This window comes from Eucyclogobius newberryi, unplaced genomic scaffold (assembly GCF_026437365.1).
Source record: "Eucyclogobius newberryi isolate DKJ021-1_F unplaced genomic scaffold, fEucNew1.0.hap1 SCAF_553, whole genome shotgun sequence".
Classification (NCBI taxonomy): Eukaryota; Metazoa; Chordata; class Actinopteri; order Gobiiformes; family Gobiidae; genus Eucyclogobius; species Eucyclogobius newberryi.
Window position 1 is genome coordinate 18,638 of NW_027316227.1, and position 20,516 is coordinate 39,153.

At 49.8% G+C, this 20,516-nt stretch overlaps 1 protein-coding gene across 1 annotated transcript in view; it reads right to left on the reverse strand.

Moving 5' to 3' along the window:
- Window positions 1-16,504, reverse strand: part of LOC140383813 (macrophage colony-stimulating factor 1 receptor 1-like) — a gene marked incomplete at its 3' end in the record, with an annotated part of 30,428 nt that extends 13,924 nt beyond the window's left edge. The window contains exon 1 of the mRNA XM_072466010.1: window positions 16,388-16,504. The remainder of the gene's footprint in view (window positions 1-16,387) is intronic.
- Between the last annotated feature and the right edge of the window lie 4,012 nt (window positions 16,505-20,516).

The window sequence follows — 20,516 nt, forward strand, 5'->3', positions numbered from 1 at the left end:
TGATCACGTCATGTGATCATGTCATGTGATCATGTCATGTGATCATGTCATGTGATCACGTCATGTGATCACGTCATGTGATCACGTCATGTGATCACGTCATGTGATCACGTCATGTGATCACGTCATGTGATCATGTCATGTGATCACGTGTTGTGATCATGTCATGTGATCACGTCATGTGATCACGTCATGTGATCACGTCATGTGATCACGTCATGTGATCACGTCATGTGATCACGTCATGTGATCACGTCATGTGATCACGTCATGTGATCACGTCATGTGATCATGTCATGTGATCATGTCATGTGATCACATCATGTGATCACGTCATGTGATCATGTCATGTGATCATGTCATGTGATCACGTCATGTGATCACGTCATGTGATCATGTCATGTGATCATGTCATGTGATCATGTCATGTGATCACGTCATGTGATCACGTCATGTGATCACGTCATGTGATCACGTCATGTGATCACGTGTTGTGATCATGTCATGTGATCATGTCATGTGATCACGTCATGTGATCATGTCATGTGATCATGTCATGTGATCATGTCATGTGATCACGTCATGTGATCACGTCATGTGATCACGTCATGTGATCACGTCATGTGATCATGTCATGTGATCACGTCATGTGATCATGTCATGTGATCACGTCATGTGATCACGTCATGTGATCATGTCATGTGATCACGTCATGTGATCACGTCATGTGATCACGTCATGTGATCATGTCATGTGATCATGTCATGTGATCACGTCATGTGATCACGTCATGTGATCACGTCATGTGATCATGTCATGTGATCATGTCATGTGATCACGTCATGTGATCACGTCATGTGATCATGTCATGTGATCATGTCATGTGATCACGTCATGTGATCATGTCATGTGATCATGTCATGTGATCCTGCTGAGAACAGCTTTAGTCCCAGTTTAAGTGATCAATTTGTCGACTTGACCATGAATTGTCTGAAGTCTGCTCTTGACGTTGCAGCTCCGTTAAAACAGAAGGTCATTAGGTCAAAGCGCCTCCTCCTGGTACAACCAAGAACTGCGTTCACATAAACAAAGAGTTAGAAAGTTAGAGGGATTATTTGGCTCCTCCCACAGAAGAATCTCTAAAAGCAGGAGAAGTTGCTCCTGTCCTGTCAGCAGCTCTGTGTGAGGTAACACACTGTCACAGCAGTAACCATGGTAACACACTGTCACAGCAGTAACCATGGTAACTCACTGTCACAGCAGTAACCATGGTAACTCACTGTCACAACAGTAACCATGGTAACTCACTGTCACAGCAGTAACCGTGGTAACACACTGTCACAGCAGTAACCATGGTAACTCACTGTCACAGCAGTAACCATGGTAACTCACTGTCACAGCAGTAACCATGGTAACTCACTGTCACAGCAGTAACCATGGTAACACACTGTCACAGCTGTAACCATGGTAACTCACTGTCACAGCAGTAACCATGGTAACTCACTGTCACAGCAGTAACCATGGTAACACACTGTCACAGCTGTAACCATGGTAACACACTGTCACAGCAATAACCATGGTAACTCACTGTCACAGCAGTAACCATGGTAACTCACTGTCACAGCAGTAACCGTGGTAACACACTGTCACAGCAGTAACCATGGTAACTCACTGTCACAGCAGTAACCATGGTAACTCACTGTCACAGCAATAACCATGGTAACTCACTGTCACAGCAGTAACCGTGGTAACTCACTGTCACAGCAGTAACCGTGGTAACTCACTGTCACAGCAGTAACCGTGGTAACTCACTGTCACAGCAGTAACCGTGGTAACACACTGTCACAGCAGTAACCGTGGTAACTCACTGTCACAGCAGTAACCATGGTAACACACTGTCACAGCTGTAACCATGGTAACACACTGTCACAGCAATAACCATGGTAACACACTGTCACAGCAGTAACCATGGTAACACACTGTCACAGCAGTAACCGTGGTAACACACTGTCACAGCAGTAACCATGGTAACTCACTGTCACAGCAGTAACCGTGGTAACACACTGTCACAGCTGTAACCATGGTAACACACTGTCACAGCAATAACCATGGTAACTCACTGTCACAGAAGTAACCATGGTAACTCACTGTCACAGCAGTAACCGTGGTAACACACTGTCACAGCAGTAACCATGGTAACTCACTGTCACAGCAGTAACCATGGTAACTCACTGTCACAGCAATAACCATGGTAACTCACTGTCACAGCAGTAACCATGGTAACTCACTGTCACAGCAGTAACCATGGTAACTCACTGTCACAGCAGTAACCATGGTAACTCACTGTCACAGCAGTAACCGTGGTAACTCACTGTCACAGCAGTAACCGTGGTAACTCACTGTCACAGCAGTAACCGTGGTAACTCACTGTCACAGCCGTAACCGTGGTAACTCACTGTCACAGCAGTAACCGTGGTAACTCACTGTCACAGCAGTAACCATGGTAACTCACTGTCACAGCAGTAACCGTGGTAACTCACTGTCACAGCAGTAACCATGGTAACTCACTGTCACAGCAGTAACCGTGGTAACACACTGTCACAGCTGTAACCATGGTAACACACTGTCACAGCAGTAACCATGGTAACACACTGTCACAGCAGTAACCATGGTAACTCACTGTCACAGCAGTAACCGTGGTAACTCACTGTCACAGCAGTAACCATGGTAACTCACTGTCACAGCAGTAACCATGGTAACTCACTGTCACAGCAGTAACCGTGGTAACACACTGTCACAGCAGTAACCATGGTAACTCACTGTCACAGCAGTAACCATGGTAACTCACTGTCACAGCAGTAACCATGGTAACACACTGTCACAGCAGTAACCATGGTAACTCACTGTCACAGCAGTAACCATGGTAACTCACTGTCACAGCAGTAACCATGGTAACTCACTGTCACAGCAGTAACCATGGTAACACACTGTCACAGCTGTAACCATGGTAACTCACTGCCACAGCAGTAACCGTGGTAACTCACTGTCACAGCAGTAACCGTGGTAACACACTGTCACAGCAGTAACCGTGGTAACTCACTGTCACAGCAGTAACCATGGTAACTCACTGTCACAGCAGTAACCATGGTAACACACTGTCACAGCTGTAACCATGGTAACACACTGTCACAGCAATAACCATGGTAACTCACTGTCACAGCAGTAACCATGGTAACACACTGTCACAGCAGTAACCGTGGTAACACACTGTCACAGCAGTAACCATGGTAACTCACTGTCACAGCAGTAACCATGGTAACACACTGTCACAGCTGTAACCGTGGTAACTCACTGTCACAGCAGTAACCATGGTAACACACTGTCACAGCTGTAACCATGGTAACACACTGTCACAGCAATAACCATGGTAACACACTGTCACAGCAGTAACCATGGTAACTCACTGTCACAGCAGTAACCGTGGTAACACACTGTCACAGCAGTAACCATGGTAACTCACTGTCACAGCAGTAACCATGGTAACTCACTGTCACAGCAGTAACCATGGTAACACACTGTCACAGCAATAACCATGGTAACTCACTGTCACAGCAGTAACCATGGTAACTCACTGTCACAGCAGTAACCATGGTAACTCACTGTCACAGCAGTAACCATGGTAACTCACTGTCACAGCAGTAACCGTGGTAACACACTGTCACAGCTGTAACCGTGGTAACACACTGTCACAGCAATAACCATGGTAACTCACTGTCACAGCAGTAACCATGGTAACTCACTGTCACAGCAGTAACCGTGGTAACACACTGTCACAGCAGTAACCGTGGTAACTCACTGTCACAGCAGTAACCATGGTAACTCACTGTCACAGCAATAACCATGGTAACTCACTGTCACAGCAGTAACCATGGTAACTCACTGTCACAGCAGTAACCATGGTAACTCACTGTCACAGCAATAACCATGGTAACTCACTGTCACAGCAGTAACCGTGGTAACTCACTGTCACAGCAGTAACCATGGTAACTCACTGTCACAGCCGTAACCGTGGTAACTCATTGTCACAGCAGTAACCGTGGTAACTCACTGTCACAGCAGTAACCGTGGTAACACACTGTCACAGCAGTAACCATGGTAACTCACTGTCACAGCAGTAACCGTGGTAACTCACTGTCACAGCAGTAACCATGGTAACACACTGTCACAGCAGTAACCGTGGTAACTCACTGTCACAGCAGTAACCGTGGTAACACACTGTCACAGCAGTAACCATGGTAACACACTGTCACAGCTGTAACCATGGTAACACACTGTCACAGCAGTAACCATGGTAACACACTGTCACAGCAGTAACCATGGTAACTCACTGTCACAGCAGTAACCGTGGTAACTCACTGTCACAGCAGTAACCATGGTAACTCACTGTCACAACAGTAACCATGGTAACTCACTGTCACAGCAGTAACCGTGGTAACACACTGTCACAGCAGTAACCATGGTAACTCACTGTCACAGCAGTAACCGTGGTAACTCACTGTCACAGCAGTAACCATGGTAACTCACTGTCACAGCAGTAACCATGGTAACACACTGTCACAGCAGTAACCATGGTAACTCACTGTCACAGCAGTAACCATGGTAACACACTGTCACAGCAGTAACCATGGTAACTCACTGTCACAGCAGTAACCATGGTAACACACTGTCACAGCTGTAACCATGGTAACTCACTGCCACAGCAGTAACCGTGGTAACTCACTGTCACAGCAGTAACCGTGGTAACACACTGTCACAGCAGTAACCGTGGTAACTCACTGTCACAGCAGTAACCATGGTAACTCACTGTCACAGCAGTAACCATGGTAACACACTGTCACAGCTGTAACCATGGTAACACACTGTCACAGCAATAACCATGGTAACTCACTGTCACAGCAGTAACCATGGTAACTCACTGTCACAGCAGTAACCGTGGTAACACACTGTCACAGCAGTAACCATGGTAACTCACTGTCACAGCAGTAACCATGGTAACTCACTGTCACAGCAATAACCATGGTAACTCAGTGTCACAGCAGTAACCGTGGTAACTCACTGTCACAGCAGTAACCGTGGTAACTCACTGTCACAGCCGTAACCGTGGTAACTCACTGTCACAGCAGTAACCGTGGTAACTCACTGTCACAGCAGTAACCGTGGTAACTCACTGTCACAGCAGTAACCGTGGTAACACACTGTCACAGCAGTAACCGTGGTAACTCACTGTCACAGCAGTAACCGTGGTAACACACTGTCACAGCTGTAACCGTGGTAACACACTGTCACAGCTGTAACCATGGTAACACACTGTCACAGCAATAACCATGGTAACACACTGTCACAGCAGTAACCATGGTAACTCACTGTCACAGCAGTAACCGTGGTAACACACTGTCACAGCAGTAACCATGGTAACTCACTGTCACCGCAGTAACCATGGTAACACACTGTCACAGCAGTAACCATGGTAACACACTGTCACAGCAATAACCATGGTAACTCACTGTCACAGCAGTAACCATGGTAACACACTGTCACAGCAATAACCATGGTAACTCACTGTCACAGCAGTAACCATGGTAACACACTGTCACAGCAGTAACCATGGTAACACACTGTCACAGCAGTAACCATGGTAACTCACTGTCACAGCAGTAACCATGGTAACTCACTGTCACAGCAGTAACCGTGGTAACACACTGTCACAGCTGTAACCATGGTAACACACTGTCACAGCAATAACCATGGTAACTCACTGTCACAGCAGTAACCATGGTAACTCACTGTCACAGCAGTAACCGTGGTAACACACTGTCACAGCAGTAACCGTGGTAACTCACTGTCACAGCAGTAACCATGGTAACTCACTGTCACAGCAGTAACCGTGGTAACTCACTGTCACAGCAGTAACCGTGGTAACTCACTGTCACAGCCGTAACCGTGGTAACTCACTGTCACAGCAGTAACCGTGGTAACTCACTGTCACAGCAGTAACCATGGTAACACACTGTCACAGCAGTAACCATGGTAACTCACTGTCACAGCAGTAACCGTGGTAACTCACTGTCACAGCAGTAACCATGGTAACACACTGTCACAGCAGTAACCGTGGTAACTCACTGTCACAGCAGTAACCGTGGTAACACACTGTCACAGCAGTAACCGTGGTAACACACTGTCACAGCTGTAACCATGGTAACACACTGTCACAGCAGTAACCATGGTAACACACTGTCACAGCTGTAACCATGGTAACACACTGCCACAGCTGTAACCATGGTAACACACTGTCACAGCAGTAACCATGGTAACTCACTGTCACAGCAGTAACCATGGTAACTCACTGTCACAGCAGTAACCATGGTAACTTACTGTCACAGCAGTAACCGTGGTAACACACTGTCACAGCAGTAACCATGGTAACACACTGTCACAGCTGTAACCATGGTAACACACTGTCACAGCAGTAACCATGGTAACACACTGTCACAGCTGTAACCATGGTAACACACTGTCACAGCAATAATCATGGTAACTCACTGTCACAGCAGTAACCATGGTAACACACTGTCACAGCAGTAACCATGGTAACACACTGTCACAGCAGTAACCATGGTAACTCACTGTCACAGCAGTAACCATGGTAACACACTGTCACAGCTGTAACCATGGTAACACACTGTCACAGCAGTAACCATGGTAACTCACTGTCACAGCAGTAACCATGGTAACTCACTGTCACAGCAGTAACCATGGTAACACACTGTCACAGCAGTAACCATGGTAACACACTGTCACAGCAGTAACCATGGTAACTCACTGTCACAGCAGTAACCATGGTAACTCACTGTCACAGCAGTAACCATGGTAACTCACTGTCACAGCAGTAACCGTGGTAACACACTGTCACAGCAGTAACCGTGGTAACTCACTGTCACAGCAGTAACCGTGGTAACTCACTGTCACAGCAGTAACCGTGGTAACTCACTGTCACAGCCGTAACCGTGGTAACACACTGTCACAGCCGTAACCGTGGTAACTCACTGTCACAGCAGTAACCGTGGTAACTCACTGTCACAGCAGTAACCGTGGTAACTCACTGTCACAGCAGTAACCGTGGTAACACACTGTCACAGCAGTAACCGTGGTAACTCACTGTCACAGCAGTAACCGTGGTAACTCACTGTCACAGCAGTAACCGTGGTAACTCACTGTCACAGCAGTAACCGTGGTAACTCACTGTCACAGCAGTAACCGTGGTAACACACTGTCACAGCAGTAACCGTGGTAACTCACTGTCACAGCAGTAACCGTGGTAACTCACTGTCACAACAGTAACCGTGGTAACTCACTGTCACAGCAGTAACCGTGGTAACTCACTGTCACAGCAATAACCGTGGTAACTCACTGTCACAGCAGTAACCGTGGTAACTCACTGTCACAGCAGTAACCGTGGTAACTCACTGTCACAGCAGTAACCGTGGTAACTCACTGTCACAGCCGTAACCGTGGTAACTCACTGTCACAGCAGTAACCGTGGTAACTCACTGTCACAGCAGTAACCGTGGTAACTCACTGTCACAGCAGTAACCATGGTAACACACTGTCACAGCAGTAACCATGGTAACACACTGTCACAGCAGTAACCATGGTAACTCACTGTCACAGCTGTAACCATGGTAACACACTGTCACAGCAGTAACCATGGTAACACACTGTCACAGCTGTAACCATGGTAACACACTGTCACAGCAGTAACCATGGTAACTCACTGTCACAGCAGTAACCATGGTAACTCACTGTCACAGCAGTAACCATGGTAACACACTGTCACAGCAGTAACCATGGTAACTCACTGTCACAGCAGTAACCATGGTAACACACTGTCACAGCAATAACCGTGGTAACTCACTGTCACAGCAGTAACCGTGGTAACACACTGTCACAGCTGTAACCGTGGTAACACACTGTCACAGCAGTAACCGTGGTAACACACTGTCACAGCAGTAACCATGGTAACTCACTGTCACAGCAGTAACCATGGTAACTCACTGTCACAGCAGTAACCGTGGTAACACACTGTCACAGTCACAGCCGTAACCGTGGTAACTCACTGTCACAGCCGTAACCGTGGTAACTCACTGTCACAGCCGTAACCGTGGTAACACACTGTCACAGCAGTAACCGTGGTAACTCACTGTCACAGCAGTAACCGTGGTAACTCACTGTCACAGCAGTAACCGTGGTAACTCACTGTCACAGCAGTAACCATGGTAACTCACTGTCACAGCAGTAACCGTGGTAACTCACTGTCACAGCAATAACCGTGGTAACTCACTGTCACAGCAGTAACCATGGTAACTCACTGTCACAGCAGTAACCGTGGTAACTCACTGTCACAGCAGTAACCGTGGTAACTCACTGTCACAGCAGTAACCGTGGTAACTCACTGTCACAGCAGTAACCGTGGTAACACACTGTCACAGCAGTAACCGTGGTAACTCACTGTCACAGCAGTAACCGTGGTAACACACTGTCACAGCAGTAACCATGGTAACTCACTGTCACAGCAGTAACCATGGTAACACACTGTCACAGCAGTAACCATGGTAACTCACTTTCACAGCAGTAACCGTGGTAACTCACTGTCACAGCAGTAACCGTGGTAACTCACTGTCACAGCAGTAACCGTGGTAACACACTGTCACAGCAATAACCATGGTAACTCACTGTCACAGCAGTAACCGTGGTAACACACTGTCACAGCTGTAACCGTGGTAACACACTGTCACAGCAGTAACCGTGGTAACACACTGTCACAGCAGTAACCATGGTAACTCACTGTCACAGCAGTAACCATGGTAACTCACTGTCACAGCAGTAACCGTGGTAACACACTGTCACAGTCACAGCCGTAACCGTGGTAACTCACTGTCACAGCCGTAACCGTGGTAACTCACTGTCACAGCCGTAACCGTGGTAACTCACTGTCACAGCAGTAACCATGGTAACTCACTGTCACAGCAGTAACCATGGTAACTCACTGTCACAGCAGTAACCATGGTAACTCACTGTCACAGCAGTAACCATGGTAACTCACTGTCACAGCAGTAACCATGGTAACTCACTGTCACAGCAGTAACCGTGGTAACTCACTGTCACAGCTGTAACCATGGTAACTCACTGTCACAGCAGTAACAATGGTAACTCACTGTCACAGCAGTAACCATGGTAACACACTGTCACAGCTGTAACCATGGTAACTCACTGTCACAGCAGTAACCATGGTAACACACTGTCACAGCTGTAACCATGGTAACTCACTGTCACAGCAGTAACCGTGGTAACTCACTGTCACAGCAGTAACCGTGGTAACTCACTGTCACATCAGTAACCGTGGTAACACACTGTCACAGCAGTAACCATGGTAACTCACTGTCACAGCAGTAACCATGGTAACTCACTGTCACAGCAGTAACCGTGGTAACACACTGTCACAGCTGTAACCGTGGTAACACACTGTCACAGCAGTAACCGTGGTAACACACTGTCACAGCAGTAACCGTGGTAACTCACTGTCACAGCAGTAACCGTGGTAACTCACTGTCACAGCAGTAACCGTGGTAACTCACTGTCACAGCAGTAACCATGGTAACACACTGTCACAGCAGTAACCATGGTAACACACTGTCACAGCAGTAACCATGGTAACTCACTGTCACAGCAGTAACCATGGTAACACACTGTCACAGCTGTAACCATGGTAACACACTGTCACAGCAGTAACCATGGTAACTCACTGTCACAGCAGTAACCATGGTAACACACTGTCACAGCTGTAACCATGGTAACACACTGTCACAGCAGTAACCATGGTAACTCACTGTCACAGCAGTAACCATGGTAACTCACTGTCACAGCAGTAACCATGGTAACTTACTGTCACAGCAGTAACCATGGTAACTCACTGTCACAGCAGTAACCGTGGTAACACACTGTCACAGCTGTAACCGTGGTAACTCACTGTCACAGCAGTAACCGTGGTAACTCACTGTCACAGCAGTAACCGTGGTAACTCACTGTCACAGCAGTAACCATGGTAACTCACTGTCACAGCAGTAACCGTGGTAACACACTGTCACAGCAGTAACCGTGGTAACTCACTGTCACAGCAGTAACCGTAGTAACACACTGTCACAGCTGTAACCGTGGTAACTCACTGTCACAGCAGTAACCATGGTAACTCACTGTCACAGCTGTAACCATGGTAACACACTGTCACAGCAATAACCATGGTAACTCACTGTCACAGCAGTAACCGTGGTAACTCACTGTCACAGCTGTAACCATGGTAACACACTGTCACAGCAATAACCATGGTAACTCACTGTCACAGCAGTAACCGTGGTAACTCACTGTCACAGCAGTAACCGTGGTAACTCACTGTCACAGCAGTAACCATGGTAACTCACTGTCACAGCAGTAACCATGGTAACACACTGTCACAGCAATAACCATGGTAACACACTGTCACAGCAGTAACCGTGGTAACACACTGTCACAGCAGTAACCATGGTAACTCACTGTCACAGCAGTAACCATGGTAACTCACTGTCACAGCAGTAACCATGGTAACTCACTGTCACAGCAGTAACCGTGGTAACACACTATCACAGCAGTAACCGTGGTAACTCACTGTCACAGCAGTAACCGTGGTAACACACTGTCACAGCTGTAACCGTGGTAACTCACTGTCACAGCAGTAACCATGGTAACTCACTGTCACAGCAGTAACCATGGTAACTCACTGTCACAGCAGTAACCGTGGTAACTCACTGTCACAGCAGTAACCGTGGTAACTCACTGTCACAGCCGTAACCTAGTAACACACTGTCACAGCCGTAACCATGGTAACACACTGTCACAGCAGTAACCATGGTAACTCACTGTCACAGCAGTAACCGTGGTAACTCACTGTCACAGCAGTAACCGTGGTAACTCACTGTCACAGCAGTAACCATGGTAACACACTGTCACAGCAGTAACCGTGGTAACTCACTGTCACAGCAGTAACCGTGGTAACTCACTGTCACAGCAGTAACCGTGGTAACTCACTGTCACAGCAGTAACCGTGGTAACTCACTGTCACAGCAGTAACCGTGGTAATACACTGTCACAGCAGTAACCATGGTAACACACTGTCACAGCAGTAACCGTGGTAACACACTGTCACAGCAGTAACCATGGTAACTCACTGTCACAGCAGTAACCGTGGTAACTCACTGTCACAGCAGTAACCGTGGTAACTCACTGTCACAGCAGTAACCATGGTAACTCACTGTCACAGCAGTAACCATGGTAACACACTGTCACAGCAGTAACCATGGTAACACACTGTCACAGCAGTAACCGTGGTAACTCACTGTCACAGCAGTAACCGTGGTAACTCACTGTCACAGCTGTAACCATGGTAACTCACTGTCACAGCAGTAACCATGGTAACTCACTGTCACAGCAGTAACCGTGGTAACACACTGTCACAGCAGTAACCGTGGTAACTCACTGTCACAGCAATAACCATGGTAACTCACTGTCACAGCAGTAACCATGGTAACACACTGTCACAGCTGTAACCATGGTAACACACTGTCACAGCAATAACCATGGTAACTCACTGTCACAGCAGTAACCATGGTAACTCACTGTCACAGCAGTAACCATGGTAACTCACTGTCACAGCAGTAACCATGGTAACACACTGTCACAGCAGTAACCGTGGTAACTCACTGTCACAGCAGTAACCATGGTAACTCACTGTCACAGCAGTAACCATGGTAACACACTGTCACAGCTGTAACCATGGTAACACACTGTCACAGCAATAACCATGGTAACTCACTGTCACAGCAGTAACCATGGTAACTCACTGTCACAGCTGTAACCATGGTAACTCACTGTCACAGCAGTAACCATGGTAACTCACTGTCACAGCAGTAACCATGGTAACACACTGTCACAGCTGTAACCATGGTAACTCACTGTCACAGCAGTAACCATGGTAACACACTGTCACAGCTGTAACCATGGTAACACACTGTCACAGCAATAACCATGGTAACTCACTGTCACAGCTGTAACCATGGTAACTCACTGTCACAGCAGTAGAGCCCTCACTCTCAGCTTCTTTCAGCTCTGATGATTTTTTTCTATTTTTTAACAATAAAATAAAAACAATCAGAGATAAATGAGATAAAATGACTCGCATATAAATCCAGCTGTAAATGTAGAAATGTTCAGCTGTTGATCAAGAGAGAGAACTTCAGCCCTTATGTCCTCTAAAAGCTCCACTTGTGTCCTAGACCCCATTCCAAGCTCCTCAAAGACATTCTCCCCCTAATTATAGACTCTATTCTCACTATAATAAATACTTCAGTAGAAAGTGTTTATGTTCCACGTCCTTCAAACATGACGTCATTAAACCTCTTCTGAAAAAGACTCATCTAGATCCCGACCTATTGGTAAACTACAGACCTATTTATAACCCACCACAGCAGGGTTCAGAGCCCACCACAGCAGGGTCCAGAGCCCACCACAGCAGGGTTCAGAGCCCACCACAGCAGGGTTCAGAGCCCACCACAGCAGGGTCCAGAGCCCACCACAGCAGGGTCCAGAGCCCACCACAGCAGGGTTCAGAGCCCACCACAGCAGGGTCCAGAGCCCACCACAGCAGGGTCCAGAGCCCACCACAGCAGGGTTCAGAGCCCAACACAGCGGGGTTCAGAGCCCACCACAGCAGGGTCCTGAGCCCACCACAGCAGGGTTCAGAGCCCAACACAGCGGGGTTCAGAGCCCACCACAGCAGGGTCCAGAGCCCACCACAGCAGGGTTCAGAGCCCAGCGTTTGACACCATCGATCACAACATTCTACTGCAGAGGTTCGAATGTGATGTAGATGTCAGAGGCCCCGCCCTGAGAGGCCGCGCCCTGAGAGGCCCCGCCCTGAGAGGCCCCGCCCTGAGAGGCCGCTCCCTGAGAGGCCCCGCCCTGAGAGGCCGCGCCCTGAGAGGCCGCGCCCTGAGAGGCCCCGCCCTGAGAGGCCGCGCCCTGAGAGGCCGCGCCCTGAGAGGCCCCGCCCTGAGAGGCCGCGCCCTCACCTGGTACCAGTTTGTTCATGTAAACCAGAGCTCCTCCCCTTGTTCTAAAGTCACTTACGGTGTGCCACAGGGGTCAGTACTGGGTCCAGTTCTGTTTCCTCTTCACATGCTGCCGTTAAGTCACATGATCAGGTCACATGATCAGGTCACAGGATCAGGTCACATGATCAGGTCACATGATCAGGTCACAGGATCAGGTCACATGATCAGGTCACATGATCAGGTCACAGGATCAGGTCACATGATCAGGTCACATGATCAGGTCACATGATCAGGTCACAGGATCAGGTCACATGATCAGGTCACATGATCAGGTCACATGATCAGGTCACATGATCAGACAGACTTAGAGCTCGTGTGAAGGAGATAAAAACCTGGAGGACACTGAATGATCTGCTTCTTAACCCTGAACAAACCGAGGTCATTGTGCTGGAGGTCATTATGCTAGAGGTCATTGTGCTGGAGGTCATGGTGCTGGAGGTCATGATGCTGGAGGTCATGGTGCTGGAGGTCATTGTGCTGGAGGTCATTGTGCTGGAGGTCATTGTGCTGGAGGTCATTGTGCTGGAGGTCATTTTGCTGGAGGTCATTGTGCTGGAGGTCATTGTGCTGGAGGTCATTGTGCTGGAGGTCATTGTGCTGGAGGTCATTGTGCTGGAGGTCATGGTGCTGGAGGTCATGGTGCTGGAGGTCATTGTGCTGGAGGTCATTGTGCTGGAGGTCATTTTGCTGGAGGTCATTGTGCTGGAGGTCATTGTGCTGGAGGTCATTGTGCTGGAGGTCATTGTGCTGGAGGTCATTGTGCTGGAGGTCATTGTGCTGGAAGTCATTGTGCTGGAGGTCATTGTGCTGGAGGTCATTGTGCTGGAGGTCATTGTACTGGAGGTCATTGTGCTGGAGGTCATTGTGCTGGAGGTCATTGTGCTGGAGGTCATTGTGCAGGAGGTCATTCTGCTGGAGGTCATTGTGCTGGAAGTCATTGTGCTGGAGGTCATTGTGCTGGAGGTCATTGTGCTGGAGGTCATTGTGCTGGAGGTCATTGTGCTGGAGGTCATTGTGGTCATTGTGCTGGAGGTCATTGTGCTGGAGGTCATTGTGCAGGAGGTCATTGTGCTGGAGGTCATTGTGCTGGAGGTCATTGTGCTGGAGGTCATTGTGCTGGAGGTCATTATGCAGGAGGTCATTGTGCAGGAGGTCATTGTGCTGGAGGTCATTGTGCTGGAGGTCATTGTGCTGGAGGTCATTGTGCTGGAGGTCATTGTGCTGGAGGTCATTGTGCTGGAGGTCATTGTGCTGGAGGTCATTGTGCTGGAGGTCATTATGCTAGAGGTCATTGTGCTGGAAGTCATTGTGCTGGAGGTCATTGTGCTGGAGGTCATTGTGCTGGAGGTCATTGTGCTGGAGGTCATTGTGCTGGAAGTCATTGTGCTGGAGGTCATTGTGCTGGAGGTCATTATGCTAGAGGTCATTGTGCTGGAAGTCATTGTGCTGGAGGTCATTGTGCTGGAGGTCATTGTGCTGGAGGTCATTGTGCTGGAGGTCATTGTGCTGGAGGTCATTGTGCTGGAAGTCATTGTGCTGGAGGTCATTGTGCTGGAGGTCATTGTGCTGGAGGTCATTGTGCTGGAGGTCATTGTGGTCATTGTGCTGGAGGTCATTGTGCTGGAGGTCATTGTGCAGGAGGTCATTGTGCTGGAGGTCATTGTGCTGGAGGTCATTGTGCTGGAGGTCATTGTGCTGGAGGTCATTGTGCTGGAGGTCATTGTGCTGGAGGTCATTTTGTGCTGGAGGTCATTGTGCTGGAGGTCATTGTGCTGGTGGTCATTGTGCTGGAGGTCATTGTGCTGGAGGTCATTGTGCTGGAGGTCATTGTGCTGGCAGATAGTCTCACTGGACAATGTCAGTGAAGCCTCCAGTTCTACTGTAGAAACCTCAGAGTCTCATTTAAAGCTCATATAAATCAAGTCTGTAAAACAGACTATTTCCATTTGCGCAACAAGAGCCAAAATCAGAAAAATCCGGCCTAAAAGTGAAGCTGAAACGTCTCCTGCATCTGTAACGTCTCGATTCTCCTGTAACTCCTGCTCACAGCAGGTCCTAAAAGCTCCATAAAAAGCTTTAACTGGTTCAAAATGCAGCAGTAAGATTACAACAGGAACTAAAAGAAGAAGCACATGAGGCCGGTGCTGGAGTCTCTTCACGGGCTCCAGTTTAGAATCACATTTAAACTCCTCCTCCTGATTTACAAAGCCATAAATGACATGGCCCCATCCTACCTCAAAGATGCTATAGAACCATATCATCCAAACAGAGCTCTTCACTCTCAGAATGCCGGCCTTCTGGTGGTGCCAAGAGTCTCTAAAAGTACTGTAGGAGGTAGAGCGTTTAGCTACCAAGCTCCTGTGTTATGGAATCAGCTCCCGACCCATGTTAAATATGCTGACACAGTCTCTTCATTTAAGTCCAGGCTTAAAACGTTCCTCTTCGAAATCGCTTATGGTCAGAGTAGTTAGGAACAGAAACATAAACCCACAGCTTCAGCTACGCTGCCCTAGGAGTAACTGTGCTGGGGGAAGTATGGCAGCTTGAGCACTATCCTCTTCTTCTTCTGACTACTTATGCTATCAAACAATATTTATTTTTTAATTCCACTTGCAAACTGTTCACCGCCTTCTTTTTCTTTCTCTCACTCCTGAGGACCTGTGGACCCAGATGTCCCTCTCCTGGTGAAGTGTCCCTGCCCCGTGTGGACGGTCCCTCATCTGCCTGAAGAGTGTCTCCAGCTCCAGTCTCCCTCACGTCTGTGAGAGTCACATCCTCCTTCACTGGAACTAACACAGGGACATACGCTTTTGTCCCAAAGAGGGTTTTTTTGTAGTTTTTCCTGCAGAAGGAGGAGCTAAGGACAGAGGGAGGAGCTAAGGACAGAGGGAGGAGCTAAGGACAGAGGACCCTGGGACATTGTCCCTCGTCCCCACAGACATTGTTGATTCATTTCTCCCTGTGGCCCTCAGAGGCGACTGTTGTTGTGATTTTGGGCCTGACAAAAATACATTGATTTGATTTGATTTTGACATGTGCAGTGACAGGTGCAGTGACAGGTGCAGTGACAGGTGCAGTGACAGGTGCAGTGACAGGTGCAGTGACAGGTGCAGTGACAGGTGCAGACTCACAGTGCACTCTGAGGAGGATGGAGACGTTTCCTGTGAAAAAGCTGTTGTAGAAGCGCAGAGAGTAAAGTCCAGAGTCTCTGCGATGAATGCGACCAATCAGCAGCCGCAGCTCCGCCCTGGAACAGTGACATCACAGCATTAGCCCCTCCTACAAACCCCTTTAATGCCAAAGTCTGTGTCTCAGCTCAGGACTCACCACCTACAGGCAGCAGAGGGAACTACACCACCTCACGCTCTTATCAGGGCTCACCACCTACAGGCAGCAGAGGGAACTACACCATCTCACGCTCTTATCAGGACTCACCACCTACAGGCAGCAGAGGGAACTACACCACCTCACGCTCTTATCAGGACTCACCACCTACAGGCAGCAGAGGGAACTACACCACCTCACGCTCTTATCAGGACTCACCACCTACTGGCAGCAGAGGGAACTACACCACCTCACGCTCTTATCAGGACTCACCACCTACAGGCAGCAGAGGGAACTACACCACCTCACGCTCTTATCAGGACTCACCACCTACAGGCAGCAGAGGGAACTACACCACCTCACGCTCTTATCAGGACTCACCACCTACAGGCAGCAGAGGGAACTACACCACCTCACGCTCTTATCAGGGCTCACCACCTACAGGCAGCAGAGGGAACTACACCACCTCGCGCTCTTATCAGGACTCACCACCTACTGGCAGCAGAGGGAACTACACCACCTCACGCTCTTATCAGGACTCACCACCTACAGGCAGCAGAGGGAACTACACCACCTCACGCTCTTATCAGGACTCACCACCTACAGGCAGCAGAGGGAACTACACCACCTCACGCTCTTATCAGGACTCACCACCTACAGGCAGCAGAGGGAACTACACCACCTCACGCTCTTATCAGGACTCACCACCTACAGGCAGCAGAGGGAACTACACCATCTCACGCTCTTATCAGGACTCACCACCTACAGGCAGCAGAGGGAACTACACCACCTCACGCTCTTATCAGGGCTCACCACCTACAGGCAGCAGAGGGAACTACACCACCTCACGCTCTTATCAGGACTCACCACCTACAGGCAGCAGAGGGAACTACACCACCTCACGCTCTTATCAGGACTCACCACCTACAGGCAGCAGAGGGAACTACACCACCTCACGCTCTTATCAGGACTCACCACCTACAGGCAGCAGAGGGAACTACACCACCTCGCGCTCTTATCAGGACTCACCACCTACAGGCAGCAGAGGGAACTACACCACCTCACGCTCTTATCAGGGCTCACCACCTACAGGCAGCAGAGGGAACTACACCACCTCGCGCTCTTATCAGGGCTCACCACCTACAGGCAGCAGAGGGAACTACACCACCTCACGCTCTTATCAGGACTCACCACCTACAGGCAGCAGAGGGAACTACACCACCTCACGCTCTTATCAGGACTCACCACCTACAGGCAGCAGAGGGAACTACACCACCTCGCGCTCTTATCAGGACTCACCACCTACTGGCAGCAGAGGGAACTACACCACCTCGCGCTCTTATCAGGGCTCACCACCTACAGGCAGCAGAGGGAACTACACCACCTCGCGCTCTTATCAGGACTCACCACCTACAGGCAGCAGAGGGAACTACACCACCTCACGCTCTTATCAGGACTCACCACCTACAGGCAGCAGAGGGAACTACACCACCTCACGCTCTTATCAGGACTCACCACCTACAGGCAGCAGAGGGAACTACACCACCTCGCGCTCTTATCAGGACTCACCACCTACTGGCAGCAGAGGGAACTACACCACCTCGCGCTCTTATCAGGGCTCACCACCTACAGGCAGCAGAGGGAACTACACCACCTCGCGCTCTTATCAGGACTCACCACCTACAGGCAGCAGAGGGAACTACACCACCTCGCGCTCTTATCAGGGCTCACCACCTACAGGCAGCAGAGGGAACTACACCACCTCACGTTCTTATCAGGACTCACCACCTACAGGCAGCAGAGGGAACTACACCACCTCACGCTCTTATCAGGACTCACCACCTACAGGCAGCAGAGGGAACTACACCACCTCACGCTCTTATCAGGACTCACCACCTACAGGCAGCAGAGGGAACTACACCACCTCACGCTCTTATCAGGACTCACCACCTACAGGCAGCAGAGGGAACTACACCACCTCACGCTCTTATCAGGACTCAGCACCTACAGGCAGCAGAGGGAACTACACCACCTCGCGCTCTTATCAGGACTCACCACCTACAGGCAGCAGAGGGAACTACACCACCTCACGCTCTTATCAGGACTCACCACCTACAGGCAGCAGAGGGAACTACACCACCTCGCGCTCTTATCAGGGCTCACCACCTACAGGCAGCAGAGGGAACTACACCACCTCACGCTCTTATCAGGGCTCACCACCTACAGGCAGCAGAGGGAACTACACCACCTCACGTTCTTATCAGGACTCACCACCTACAGGCAGCAGAGGGAACTACACCACCTCACGCTCTTATCAGGGACTCACCACCTACAGGCAGCAGAGGGAACTACACCACCTCACGCTCTTATCAGGACTCACCACCTACAGGCAGCAGAGGGAACTACACCACCTCACGTTCTTATCAGGACTCACCACCTACAGGCAGCAGAGGGAACTACACCACCTCACGCTCTTATCAGGGACTCACCACCTACAGGCAGCAGAGGGAACTACACCACCTCACGCTCTTATCAGGGCTCACCACCTACAGGCAGCAGAGGGAACTACACCACCTCACGCTCTTATCAGGACTCACCACCTACAGGCAGCAGAGGGAACTACACCACCTCACGCTCTTATCAGGACTCACCACCTACAGGCAGCAGAGGGAACTACACCACCTCACGCTCTTATCAGGGCTCACCACCTACAGGCAGCAGAGGGAACTACACCACCTCGACGCTCTTATCAGGGCTCACCACCTACAGGCAGCAGAGGGAACTACACCACCTCACGCTCTTATCAGGGACTCACCACCTACAGGCAGCAGAGGGAACTACACCACCTCGACGCTCTTATCAGGGCTCACCACCTACAGGCAGCAGAGGGAACTACACCACCTCACGCTCTTATCAGGACTCACCACCTACAGGCAGCAGAGGGAACTACACCACCTCACGCTCTTATCAGGGCTCACCACCTAACAGGCAGCAGAGGGAACTACACCACCTCACGCTCTTATCAGGGCTCACCACCTACAGGGCAGCAGAGGGAACTACACCACCTCACGCTCTTATCAGGGCTCACCACCTACAGGCAGCAGAGGGAACTACACCACCTCACGCTCTTATCAGGGCTCACCACCTACAGGCAGCAGAGGGAACTACACCACCTCACGCTCTTATCAGGGCTCACCACCTACAGGCAGCAGAGGGAACTACACCACCTCACGCTCTTATCAGGACTCACCACCTACAGGCAGCAGAGGGAACTACACCACCTCACGCTCTTATCAGGGGCTCACCACCTACAGGCAGCAGAGGGAACTACACCACCTCACGCTCTTATCAGGGCTCACCACCTACAGGCAGCAGAGGGAACTACACCACCTCACGCTCTTATCAGGGCTCACCACCTACAGGCAGCAGAGGGAACTACACCACCTCACGCTCTTATCAGGACTCACCACCTACAGGCAGCAGAGGGAACTACACCACCTCACGCTCTTATCAGGACTCACCACCTACAGGCAGCAGAGGGAACTACACCACCTCACGCTCTTATCAGGGCTCACCACCTACAGGCAGCAGAGGGAACTACACCGACCCTCACGCTCTTATCAGGGCTCACCACCTACAGGCAGCAGAGGGAACTACACCACCTCACGCTCTTATCAGGCTCACCACCTACAGGCAGCAGAGGGAACTACACCACCTCACGCTCTTATCAGGCTCACCACCTACAGCAGCAGAGGGAACTACACACCTCACGCTCTTATCAGGCTCACCACCTACAGGCAGCAGAGGGAACTACACCACCTCACGCTCTTATCAGGCTCACCACCTACAGGCAGCAGAGGAACTACACCACCTCACGCTCTTATCAGGGCTCACCACCTACAGGCAGCAGAGGGAACTACACCACCTCACGCTCTT